The sequence below is a fragment of the Alosa alosa genome, chromosome 9 (assembly GCF_017589495.1).
Source record: "Alosa alosa isolate M-15738 ecotype Scorff River chromosome 9, AALO_Geno_1.1, whole genome shotgun sequence".
Taxonomy (NCBI): Eukaryota; Metazoa; Chordata; class Actinopteri; order Clupeiformes; family Clupeidae; genus Alosa; species Alosa alosa.
In genome coordinates this window covers 5,946,835-5,959,410 of record NC_063197.1, presented here as the reverse complement: position 1 = coordinate 5,959,410, position 12,576 = coordinate 5,946,835, and the positions used below count along the sequence as shown (strand labels likewise).

At 38.7% G+C, this 12,576-nt stretch overlaps 2 long non-coding RNA genes across 2 annotated transcripts; one reads left to right on the top strand and one right to left on the bottom strand.

Annotated features, from left to right (window-relative positions):
* Nucleotides 1–28: 28 nt before the first annotated feature.
* LOC125300521 lies at nucleotides 29–3,753 on the bottom strand. Its single transcript, XR_007194559.1, has 3 exons — nucleotides 3,718–3,753; nucleotides 634–801; nucleotides 29–396 (listed from the first exon to the last, which is right to left on the bottom strand). It is a non-coding gene; the product is annotated as an uncharacterized LOC125300521 (long non-coding RNA).
* A 3,090-nt stretch (nucleotides 3,754–6,843) lies between these two features.
* LOC125300751 lies at nucleotides 6,844–11,967 on the top strand. Its single transcript, XR_007194608.1, has 4 exons — nucleotides 6,844–7,385; nucleotides 7,660–7,692; nucleotides 9,694–9,798; nucleotides 10,226–11,967. It is a non-coding gene; the product is annotated as an uncharacterized LOC125300751 (long non-coding RNA).
* Nucleotides 11,968–12,576: the final 609 nt, after the last annotated feature.

Sequence of the window (12,576 nt, the reverse complement as noted above, 5' to 3'; positions counted from 1 at the left end):
TGCTCTCTAAAGAGCTGGGTCTGGGACAACAAGAAATTGTTAACAGTTATTTATTTAAGACATTTGGTGAACAGGAACATGACAAAACAGGTACAACATAAGTTAGGGATAATGGACGACACGCCATTAGACTATCCAAAGTTAACATGATAGAACAATAATGTGAATTGATCAAATACAGTCAAAAAAAATAACCAACCTTATTTGCACGTTTTAAAGAGCAATGATTAACACAATGGCAATATTGAAATAAAATAAAGCATTGAACAATAATGAACATGTGCATGAACATTTAAAACATAAATGAAAAGAAACTTCTTACAAATATCATTCCCCTGCCACTTGATATAAAGGTCTATGGTCCCCTGACCTTGGAGACCCAGAATCCCAGTTGTCCTGAAAATTAAATAAGAAAAAACATTAACAATTACATGGATTACAATTACTTTGTATTGCACCACATGTGAAGATGGTGATGTCGTTGTTCTGTCAAGGTACTTATGCTATTATTATATTATTATTATTATTATTATTATTATTATTATTATCAAATTATGATTCATTATAGTATACCCATATATACATATATTATTAATTATATTATTATTATTAAAGCTATTATCAGAACCTCACCTGCATCTAGTCAGTCTAATTCAGTCTAATTCAGTGAGGTCCCTGATGAAGGAGATTACATGGGGGTTCATGTATGACGTCTTCTGCTTCACCACTCTCTCAGTCGTCTTGCTCATCTGCTCCTTGGCAGTGCACTTGTTGGAGTCAGGATTAATCCTGACTAAAAACCTATGAACATAAGTATAGGAGTTAGGGGGTGGGGCAATGTGTACATGTTAATGAGTAACTGTAAGAGCAATGAGTGATGTAGAATCATACAAGAAGACCAGCTGACAGGCATTTCACATCACAACAGGAGTTAGACAAGGCTGTTTACTTTCCCCATTACTATTCCTCTTAGTGGTCGACTGGATCATGCGGCAAGCCACTGACAACAGGTGCCCAATGGACCCTGTTTACACAACTGGACAACCTAGACTTTGCAGATGATTTCACATTACTGTCCCAAAACCACCAAAAATCAAGGGCGTAGGTTTGGTCTCAGCTTTGGTGGGGACACATCCCCAACTCCTGTTGTCACAATACCAACATTAGTGTTTCAATACCAATACTAAGTGAAGAATCTCAATTTCGATACTTTTGCGTTTTTTTTTTTAAAACTTGATTTGGTTTGTGTGATTTGTGAGATCATTCACATCAGTGGCAATCATAGAATTTGATTGACCCTCCACACACACACACACACACACACACACACACACACACACACACAGAAAGTGATGGTTGTCATCAGTGTTGGGCAAGTTACTTCAAAATCGTATTATGTATTACTCATTACTGTCATTTCAAAATAATTTGTTACATTATAATATGTATCTGAATTGTAAGGCATTACACTACTATTGTATTACTTTTGAGTTACTTTCACCAAAATATCTAGAAATATGAATTTGGAATTCTAAATGCAGTTTATTATGCTCAATGCAGCTCATTGCACTTCTAATGGAGGGTGATGTGGTATAACATAATGACTGAGCTAGGCTTAAGGCTAACAACAGTAGAATGCAATAGGCACAGTGATGGCTCATGAGGTAATACAAGGAACAATCATAGCCAGAATTTTGTTAAAAGCAGACCAAAGGTCAAAGTCTGGTCAATTGTGATAGAAATGCTGTAACTTTAGGCTTAGGCCTACTCATTAAAATTAACAGAGAGCCCACTACCTGTATATTGTAACCCAAAACTTAGACATGTCAAGATTTCTGAAACATGTAATATGTATTTCAAATACAAAATAGTATATTATTTTATTGGGTTGAAGGAAATGGCTCTGTATTTTGTATCAAAATACTTTTTTGGTGTGTATTTTTGTATTTTAAAAATACTGCAAAATACTATGTGAAAAACACTAAAAAAAAGTTCCTACTTGATGAATAATTGGTAATTAGGCAACAATGGTTAATGTGTATAGCAATCAGCTAATGTGAGAACAGCTGTGTTCAACGACATTCACAGCTTTTCAGTGACGGCCTTTGCTTAAGCATCAGCTCTGGTCTGAAGGATAAGTATAAGTATAAATACTCTTTTGATCCCGTGAGGGAAATTTGGTCTCTGCATTTATCCCAATCTGTGAATTAGTGAAACACACTCAGCACACAGTGAACACACAGTGAGGTAGCCTACCCACTAATCACGGCGCAGGAAGCTGCCTGCAACAACAGCGGCGCTCAGGGAGCAGTGAGGGGTTAGGTGCCTTGCCAACCCAGTCTCACGTCTGAACGTGTCACTGTCACGTTAATTAATCTATTGGGACGTGTTGTGTGACACGTTTCCTTGTTAAAAAACGTGTTGAGCAGGACGTAATTATCGTGTTACTATCACGTTGTATTTCGCTTTCAACTAGCCAACAGAACCACGTCATCTGTCAAAAAAGCCTGACCTCACAAAATGGCGAGAATGTTATTTGATGCTTTTGACGTGCAGTTTCACACTCTTAAGCCTGCTTTGAGTTGTGGGTTAGAATGAGCCACCTTCTAGCTAGCAGTTTGAGAAGGCTGAACCCCAGAATCCAGAAACAAGAACCGAGCAGGGACGGAGAAAAAAAGAACCAAATGGGAAATGAGGTGAGCCTTGCTACTGCCGCTAGCATGATCATTTTGCTAGCAATTGAGCAAAACATTTTAAAGTTGATTTAACATGAAAGAGTAGCCTATGCATGGGCAATACTGTGAATTCAGAATAGGCTTGCACAACTTATAATTTAGCTAACGTGCATGATGTAATGTTATATTAATCTGTAAAACAGCTGTTGTCTGTGTAAATTAACATTGTAGCCTAATATTGTTAGTGTGGGCTACAGCTAACAGCTGGGAGGTAGCCTATCAACCAGGCATGTATAATCGATAATCATGATGAACGTGAATAGATTTCGTTGCGAAAACGCGCATTGTTTTAGGCCACATATTAGGTATAAAACAATTGTATTCTGATACAGCAGTTCTCCAGATGTTAAATATTAATTTATATTATAATATAATATTGTATTTATTTAACCTGATTAAGAGAGGGGTTTAATTCAATAGAGAATTGCAATGTGTGTAGCCCATAATATTAGAGATTAGATTAGGCTAGATTTAGATTAGATTCAACGTTATTGTAATTTAAGAGTAGGCTACAGGTACAGAGCCAATGAAATGCAGTTGACATCCAAACAGAAGTGCAAAGAAGCAGTTATGTAGATGATCAAGATTAGTACAACAGTTAGATAAATAGGCAAGTTTTCCAGATGACATGTGTACAGTGACAGAAATAGCCTATACAGTGAATATGGAATGTGTGTTTAGCCTATAACAAAACAAATTGATAATAATACATAATAATGATAATAATAGCAGTAATTACAGTAGGCCACTCGCACTGTTGGTGACGTGTCTGTTTCCTATTGTTCCATGCCACTCTCCTACTGTTTCCTTTACTGTCCTGCGCCACTCGCCTACTATCTTTTGCCTCTTGCCTACTGTCCAGGGGTGCGTTTCCCAAAAGCATCGTTGCTAACTACGGTAGCAACTAACATGGTTGCAACTATGTAAGTACGACACAACTGTTCCCCAAAACGATAGTGTGAACTATGGTGGTGGAACTTACATAGTACGATGCATCGTGACACTGCGTCAGTGTTTCCCAAAACCATAGTAGCAACTAGCGTTCGCAACCACTATCGTAAAAGTTGTGTAGTTACAGCTACACCTCTCGACCAGTAGTATGTAGTAAGAACCATAGTAGACGGCGTAACCCTGATGACGGAACACGCGGGGACAGATGGATGAGAGGTAGCCATTAAAGCGATCCCATAACATTGCTGTGGGATACCATACCATAGCATTGCTGGAAGCTACAATTGCACATTACTGGACAACGTTATGTGGTACAGTGGAAAGTGAAGTGTTGTGGAGCCTACAACAGAGCGGCCTGTGGTGAAGTGCTATGGTGACGCAATCATCTGTGTTGTTATTATTACATTGAATTTACATGTAGCCTAATGCTAATGTGTCAGCACAGATTCTTTCGAACACCCGTTAAGTTAAGTTATCTGGTGATAAAGCGTTTGAATGCCAACGGTATTGTTATGTGAGACTAGCATTGTAATTGTTATAAAAGGATAACGTTACATTGTAGTCGTATGTTAAGTGTGTTTTTAGATGAATCTGCTAATCATACACATAGCTAACGGTATATGGACTCTACAGCCCATTATGATGTGGTGAAGTGACTGTGCTGTGGCAGAGACTGTAGCGTGTGTGCTTTACATGAGACAGGTCAGGGGTTCAAGACCGAGTCGATGGGTGTGAGGTGAGTATGCCTGTGGAGTGGGGTTTGTGTTGTATCTTGTCTGATCACAAGCTATGTGGGTGTATAAGTTAGGCTACTCTCAGTTATTATATGATCTTGATATTTGAACACATAGCTGAATTATGTTGGTACAATGACATTGGAGAATGCTGCTGTGAAGTTGAGTAGCCTCCAAAGGCTTGGAGAACTTTAAGACCTCTGGGACTTAAGTGAGCATGCAGAGTGCTGTGGTCAGTGTCAAAATGTGACATGATTTTCACTGATTTAACTTGTCCTTCATGGCCCAGGTATGGGTAGGCCTGTCATGGGAGGCGGAAAAATGGTAAGTTGCCTTTGCTTTGTGACCTTTCAATCTGTGTATGTATTTTGATGTCATGGCTCATAGGGAACGTGTGTGTGTGTGTGTGTGTGTGTGTGTGTGTGTGTGTGTGTGTGGGAGGGATCATGGGGAGAAAGTGATGGTACATTTACCCCCTCACCCCCACCAAACTAAAAGAAATGTAAAAAACATAAACAAAGGGGGAAAAAACAGGTAATGTGGCAGGGAATTGTGGGGTTTGGGTGTTTAGGCCAAACATATGTGCAACTAATTCCCAGTGTGCTTCCAGGCCAGCAGGAAGGTGTGCAGCAGCCACTGGAATGACCTCTTCCACCTCCTCCACTAACAGCTCCTCATCAGCCGGCAGTGGGATGTGATCCTGAAGGGCCATGTTGCAGAAGCGCCGCCACCAAAACTACACTGCACGCCTTTGCAGGATGGAGCTTCAGGCCACCAGCGGATTTGCTCACACACCTTTCCACATGCCCAAGGCCCTCTCCACAACAACGCGGGTCCGGCTATGGGCGTTGTACCGCGCCTCTGCCTCGCTGTTGGGCTCCTAGATGGAGCAGTTGACATGCTTGTATTATCATAGGGGGTTGATGGAATAAAGTAGGTCTTGAAATGTCAGTGCACTCACATGGAATATAGACATGCATTTGAAAACAACAGTATAGACTTTGCTACTATCTCCGCAGCAGAAGGCAACAACATGAGCAGCACCTACAGTAACACTGTGTGTGTGTGTGTGTGTGTGTGTGTGTGTGTGTGTGTGTGTTGGTACAGCTGGCGCAGATCCTTCAACCATTTGAGCATTGAAACATTTGTGCTATGTGAACTGTCATTTTGTGGTTGTGATTCAACACACAACTTCATAACTACAATGGATGAAAAGTAATGGTAAAAAAACTGTATCTGTGCATTTAAAATATCATGAAATACTTGTGTGTGGTAACAGTATTCAGTTTTCAGTGTCACAATGAAAACACATAACAAGGGCAACATTGGGCAAATGCTGCATAAAGGCATGAAAATATTCCAGTGAAATGAAGGGCAATGATAAAGTAAAGTATTCATTTATATGGCGCTTTTAGAACAGAGTGAAACCCAAAGCACTTACACAACAACATGTTGTTCAACATTGTTCATATGCTACATATCCATATTTATTCTGCTCTTACCTTGTAAGGTATAACTGCTAAGATACTGTCAATGCACATACTTTTTATATTTCATTTATTTTACTCTGCAAAACCACCTTCTGCAAACCAACTGTATAGGCTACTGTCTAAGCCTAGGCTAGTATGCATTTGGCACTATAGTTTTACAGGTTGATTGGCCTATCCAAGATTCCAACACCATTGTTAATTGATCATTATCCAAGCCCGAACCTACGACTACAAGATCCGAAATGCAGAGGTCTATCCTTTCCGCCACCTTGTCGCAACAACAAATGAAAATATTGGCCAGTATTTGTATGTAGGCTACTCGGTGTGTTTCATTAAATGTGTAACTTATTTGTTCACATTTGCTCGGTTGGCGATTTATGCTTCACTAGGCTAATTAGTAGGCTACGTTCAATAGACTGTGACGTTATTATTCAAATTATCATTATGATGCCTATTATTATTATTAATATCCTTGCACTAGTATTTTTATTTATTGACTGTCTATGCACAATTTCAACCACATTTTGCTGCTCTTATTTTTTCATTATTATATGTGCCCTCTTATTTACTTATTTACTTACTTTTTTGTTTACTTGAATGTTATGTTTGTCTGTGGACCTAAATTGGTAAAATATGTCTTGTCTTCACCGTGGGATAGTGAGAAACGTAATTTCGATCTCTTTGTATGTCTGGAACATGTGAAGAAATTGACAATAAAGCTGACTTTGACTTTGACTTTGATATTTTTAAAAAGCATACATAGCCTAGGGCCTATTGAAATTACTGCCTATTGTTGTAATAAGTATTATCATTATTATTATTATTATTATTATTAATAATAATGATATTATAACTGCTGGGCCCAGGAAACTTCATGCAATGTAAAATGTCATTACTTTTTTACATTGACTTCATGCGTTAGGCTCTAACCGACATAGCTCGACATTCTCCGAACACATCTGCAACCATTGTAGTCTGAACTATGTTGGTTGAAACCAACATGGTTCAAACTAACAAAGTACTATGTAAGTACGACGGTTTTGGGAAACAGTCGTAACTTACATGTTGGTTAGTTGAACGATGCATCGTACCACGTTAGTAAAAAGCTAACCTCCGTAGTTGTACGGGAAACGCACCCCTGACCCACGCCACTCACCTACTGTTTCCTAACTGTCTCATGCCACAAACTGTAACATTAAGCTGACACAATCTTGCTGCACGGTTACTTATCTGCATGCAATCCCTATTGCCAGCTGTTATGAGTAAACTTTATATTGGGACACCAATATATTTCTGATTCACGGGCAGTGTATTTGCTACTGAAGAAAAAGAGAACACATAGTAATTGTTCTTGGATGGGGATTTAGAGTAAGGTTTCAATTGATATTTTTCAGATAAGGCCTCTTCATTTTCAACTGTGAAGGATATACATGGACTTGGTCTGGATAGCCTTTCCTGTTTTGATGAGCCAGTCGGTATGTATTAGACATTCTTTAGGATAAAAGGATTAAAGGAGCCATAAGCCACATGTTATAAAACATTCTACACCCATATGTAGAAAAGCTTTGTTGCTGTTTGTTATTGTTGAAAACTACATTGAATGCAAAGAGATGCATATGTCCCTTGGGAGGAGAGGGATGAGTGTGGATGATTGTGAATGATTTTTGTACTTTTACTTTTTCTGCATTTTAAGCATGCTTATATACTTTACGCCATGGTGGTCTAAATTGTCTTTATTGCCACTTGCAGGGTCTAGAGGAAAAACCCTATATGAGCCCCAGGGTGAGTAGTGTATAATTACTTTATCCCAAGCTTGATTTTCGTAGAAAGGTGTTCAAACCAAAATCAAACCAAAATCTTCTAAAATAATAGATAGATAGATAGATAGATAGATAGATAGATAGATAGATATAGATAGATAGATTTATTATTTGTCCTTTCGGAAAATTGTTCTGCGTCATACAGTAGACAGTTATAGCCTGGCTAGCGCCACCACTTCTCAATGAGACGTGGTCTGGGAACCAAACGTTCATTTTCTCATATTTGAAAAAAATGCCCAGATCCGTTTATTGGGTGCCACGGATGTCTATCAAATGCGTCTGTGCATAGCTCATCATCGTCTTGCTTTCCCCCCTGTTCTGTGATTGGTTCCCTATCTCAGGCAAAAATTTGCTCCATGGTCTCCAGGCTGCCTGCGTGAATCAAATCGCGCGCAAGGCAGCATGGGAACACCCAGGCTAAGACAGTTAGACAAGACTGAATACAAGACGGAATATAGACCAGAATTTCCCTCACCCCAACCGCCCCCACCCTACCACACCCCCACACATACACAACATCAGGGCGGTAGACACAGACCCCACTACACATTTATAGAATGATAAAGTGCAGTTGTGCATAATGTGATAGTCCAACTGGAAAGATTGTGCCTAAGTACTTGTACTCGACTACAATCACAACATCCTCACCATTTTTAACCATACACTGGGGGGACTGGCTCCCAGTTCTGTACTGTAGTCTATTATTATTTGCTTTGTTTTCTGTATATTTAGAAGAAGACAGCTGGACCTACACCATTTCGCAAATTGATCCACCCAGGCCCTGTAGTTGGTCTCCTCGCTATTCTGTATTAACCCCACTATTGCTGTGTCATCTGCAGATTTTATGAGTTATGTAAACGCTTTAAAAACACCGAAGAGCCCCGTATAAGAGCCCCAGTGTGATAGGCTGGTTGCTGTCATGTGACACATCATTGTTAAATCATGATTGACAATTAAATAAATCATTGTTCACGACACGTTATGGTTAAATTATCTAAATGAATGCGATGGTGATACAATCCTGCTTTTCAATTAGTTGACATGGTGTTTGACATTAAATTATAATGAGGTCAGTTTCATGTAATAAGCTATTTGTTTCTTTGGGTCTGGGTAATTGAAATTAGCAATATCTTAGTTCAATTCAATGTCTTATAATGGTAAAAGATGTGGACAAATACATGATAATTAGCCGTTATGGTTAAATTATAATGATCGCGATGGTGATACAATCCTGCTTTTCAATTAGTTATGGTGTTTGACATTAAATTATAATGAGGTCAATGTAATAAGCTATTTGTTTCTTTGGGTCTGGGTAATTGAAATTAGCAATATCTTAGTTCAATTCAATGTCTTATAATGGTTTTACATGATAATTAGCCAAATAAATCGTTGTTGAGATGGTTAAATTATCGGAATGAGTGTGATGGTGATACAATCCTGCTTTTCAATTAGTTGAGATGTTGTTTGACATTAAATTATAAGCAGGTCAGTTTCACGTAATAAGCTATTTGTTTCTTTGGGTCTGGGTAATTCATGTGACAAAAAATTCTGTTATAGGCTACTACCGTTTTTCTGAAAAACAAAGCAGTACAACAACATTTCTATCTCCAAAATAATGCATTGTATGCATGTGTGTACTACGTAGTGCATGCAGCTTTTAATGTTCAAAGTAGCCTATACTGATTTTCCTGCATAAGAACTACAAATACTCCTCCAAAACTACAGTGTTGACACTTGAAGTTGTGGAGTTATATTTTAGTAGCCTATTCTATAATAGCATAAATACCCACATCGGTTTTACCCTTGTCTCACCTGTATACAACATATGTCTATGAATTGCAGTAGTGATCAAATGAAAAAGGAAAGAAAGGTGTCCTGATGTGTTGTTTAGGGATGGTCCTGCAATGTTTTCTCGACATATCTTTATGTCTTTTTTTTCTCCCCTCTACTTATGTTTTCACAGATCCTTGCTCCTGATATCCTGATGTATGGGTTGCACTTCATTATATGACTCCAACAGAACACTCACAGAAAGGAGAGTGGTGTCAAACTACAAGACAGCCAGCATGTAAGCAAGGCCTTGTTTGTCCTTGTTTGGCTACTCATTTGTCTACTTCCTGAAGAGGCTGAAGCATGCTGGCCTTGACACCTCAGTCACACTAGTGTGCCCCGGCACAGTGGTTGAAAAACACTGACCTAAACCATATATTTTCTGAAAGCCTATAGCCTCTAGATGTCAATTAATATACATTAAGACATGTCCCACCTTTCTACTGACTTTGACAATATACAAAATAGTGCCATGTATACATTTATATCCTCCAAAGTTTGCAGGAAGGTGGGCCATGTGCTAGTGTATGTTAACTCACATGTACAAGTGACAGGCTTTAAGAAAATATATGGTTTGCATGGCTGAAACTGCTTTGCCTTTGTGTTGGAGCTCAAAATGTTCTAAACATATCTTAAATTTCTCTCTTCTACTTATGTTTTCACAGATCCTCGCTCCTGATATCCTGATGTATGCATTCCATTTCATTATATGACTCCAACAGGACACCTACACAAAGGAGCTGTTAAAGCAGTGTCCTTCTACAAACAACAAGACAGCGAGCATGTAAACAAGGCCTTGTTTGTCCACTTCCTGAAGGGGCTGAAGCATGCTGGCCTTGACACCTCAGTCCTTGCTTCCATTTACAGCTGTGTTGTGGAGCGCATTCTCACATCCTATGGTCTGCAGCGGGTGGTGTCATCGTGTTATTTATCATCGTTTGTGTAAATCTTACACATCTTACACAAAAGTCTAAAATAATCTAAACTTCATTCACTCTCCATGTATAGATCAAGATAGACTTGCAGAACAGGCTGCAGGGCAACAGTCTGATAGCCTGCATGAAAGCATAAATGGTCCGCACTTGTTAAAGAGTGCAATTATCAAAGGGCCCTTGAATTGTGTTTTTTTAAACCAAGGAGGATGGCTGTAGCGATGCTGTCAGCTCTGCCATAAGCAGTGACTGTGATTACGTTTGCACATTTTGAAAATGTTGTTTTTCTTTCTTTTGCATTCTTTTCCACTTCATTGTTGTATAGTTTGTATAATGTTTGTTAAAGTTGCACACATTAATTCACTGTTCTTATTTGTAAAAAATTGTATAGTGTGGTATAGTTTGTATGGTGGAGTCTTTATTGTATCGCACAAACAAGAACACCCCACCCCACCATACCACTTTGACTAACCAATTTTCTGCGGGAAACCCTGGAGGCTTTCTACAGGTATTTTGTGAAACATAGGGGTTGCTATGGTAGTGGTTGCTAAGCTATTGCTAGGGTAACTGAGAAGGTTGCTATGGTGTTGCTACAGGATATATAGTGGTTGCTATGCAGGTTTATAGGGTAATCATGTTGGTTGCTAGGTTGGTGATAGAGTAACTGAGAAGGTTGCTAGGGTGTTGCTAGAGTAGATATGGTGGTGGCTATACTAAATTAAGTGGTTGCTATGCTGGTTGCTAGGGTAATTGAGATGGTTGCGAGGCTAGTCATGTTGGTTGACTATCAAAGTGGTTGCTAGGTTGGCATTGTACAGGTGGTTGCTAGGTTGTTGATAGGGTAACCAAGAAGGTTGCTAGGGTGTTGCTAGGGTAGATATGGTGGTTGCTATTCCAAATAAAGTGGTTGCTATGCTGGTTGCAAGGTTAATCATGTTGGTTGCAATGGTGGTTGCTCAGTTGACATTGTGGTGGTAGTTGTGAGGTTGTTGGTAGGGTAATTAATATGGTTGCTAGGTTGTTGCTATGGTTCTTATGTTGGTTGCTAGGTTGTTGCTAGGGTAACTTAGAAGAATTTTGTTCAGCTAATACATTTTGGCCTACACTATTAAGGGACAGCTGAATTGACCATCTAAACCATATATTTTCTTAAAGCCTATAGTCTGTAGATGTCAATTAATATGAATTAAGACATGTCCAACATTCCTACTTACTTTGGTGCATCATATAGGCTTAAGCAATACTGCTATTTTTGCTCTTAGACTATAAAAATCCATAATCACTTTAAAAACGCTAACTGATTACAATTTTTGAAAGTCAATTTCTTTAAATCATGCTTGAAATTGTAACCATATTCTTTATTGAGTTATGTTAATTGACTATAATACTATTGTATTGTCATCCTTCTTTGGGACTTGAGTACTTCAATATCCCCTTCATGTATCAATGTACATTAAAGCATCTTTGATAGTAAAGGACTCTCCATGTAAATAATTACTTGAATTGTCTTTCACTTGTACTGGTTCTATATGTTTGGACCACTGATTGACTGCACTCTGGTTTTCATCAGCAAGGTCAAGGCTTAAATTAACCTCAGATAAGTCTGTTTTCATCACATGCATTATATGTGCTAATGTTGTGAAGTAATTGGTGTGACCCTACAAAGGCCTGTCTGACCTATGACCTAATAACCTAGGGTTAGTAAATATGGGATAGGAGTGAAATTACCTCACACATTCAGAAACCTCAAAGTGAAATGACCTCACACATCCAGGAAGCTACAGCAATACAAACTCAGCTACAGGTCTCAAATACGGCAAACCAGTTGCCAATTTCTATGCCCTTTATATCAATTTGTGCCACATGTTATTAGTTGAAAATTACTGGTGTAAGCTTATCTGACCTGTCTGACCTTTGCAATTCATGGACATGTACACATTGGTTTCACATTTCTAACAAGAATATGACTGATTAAATTTGACATGTAACATCCTTGGATGACACAAAATATAGTGAAATGGACTCAACCCTCACATATTCACAGACTCTGTAGCACCCCCTACAAATCCTTTTTTTTTTTTTTT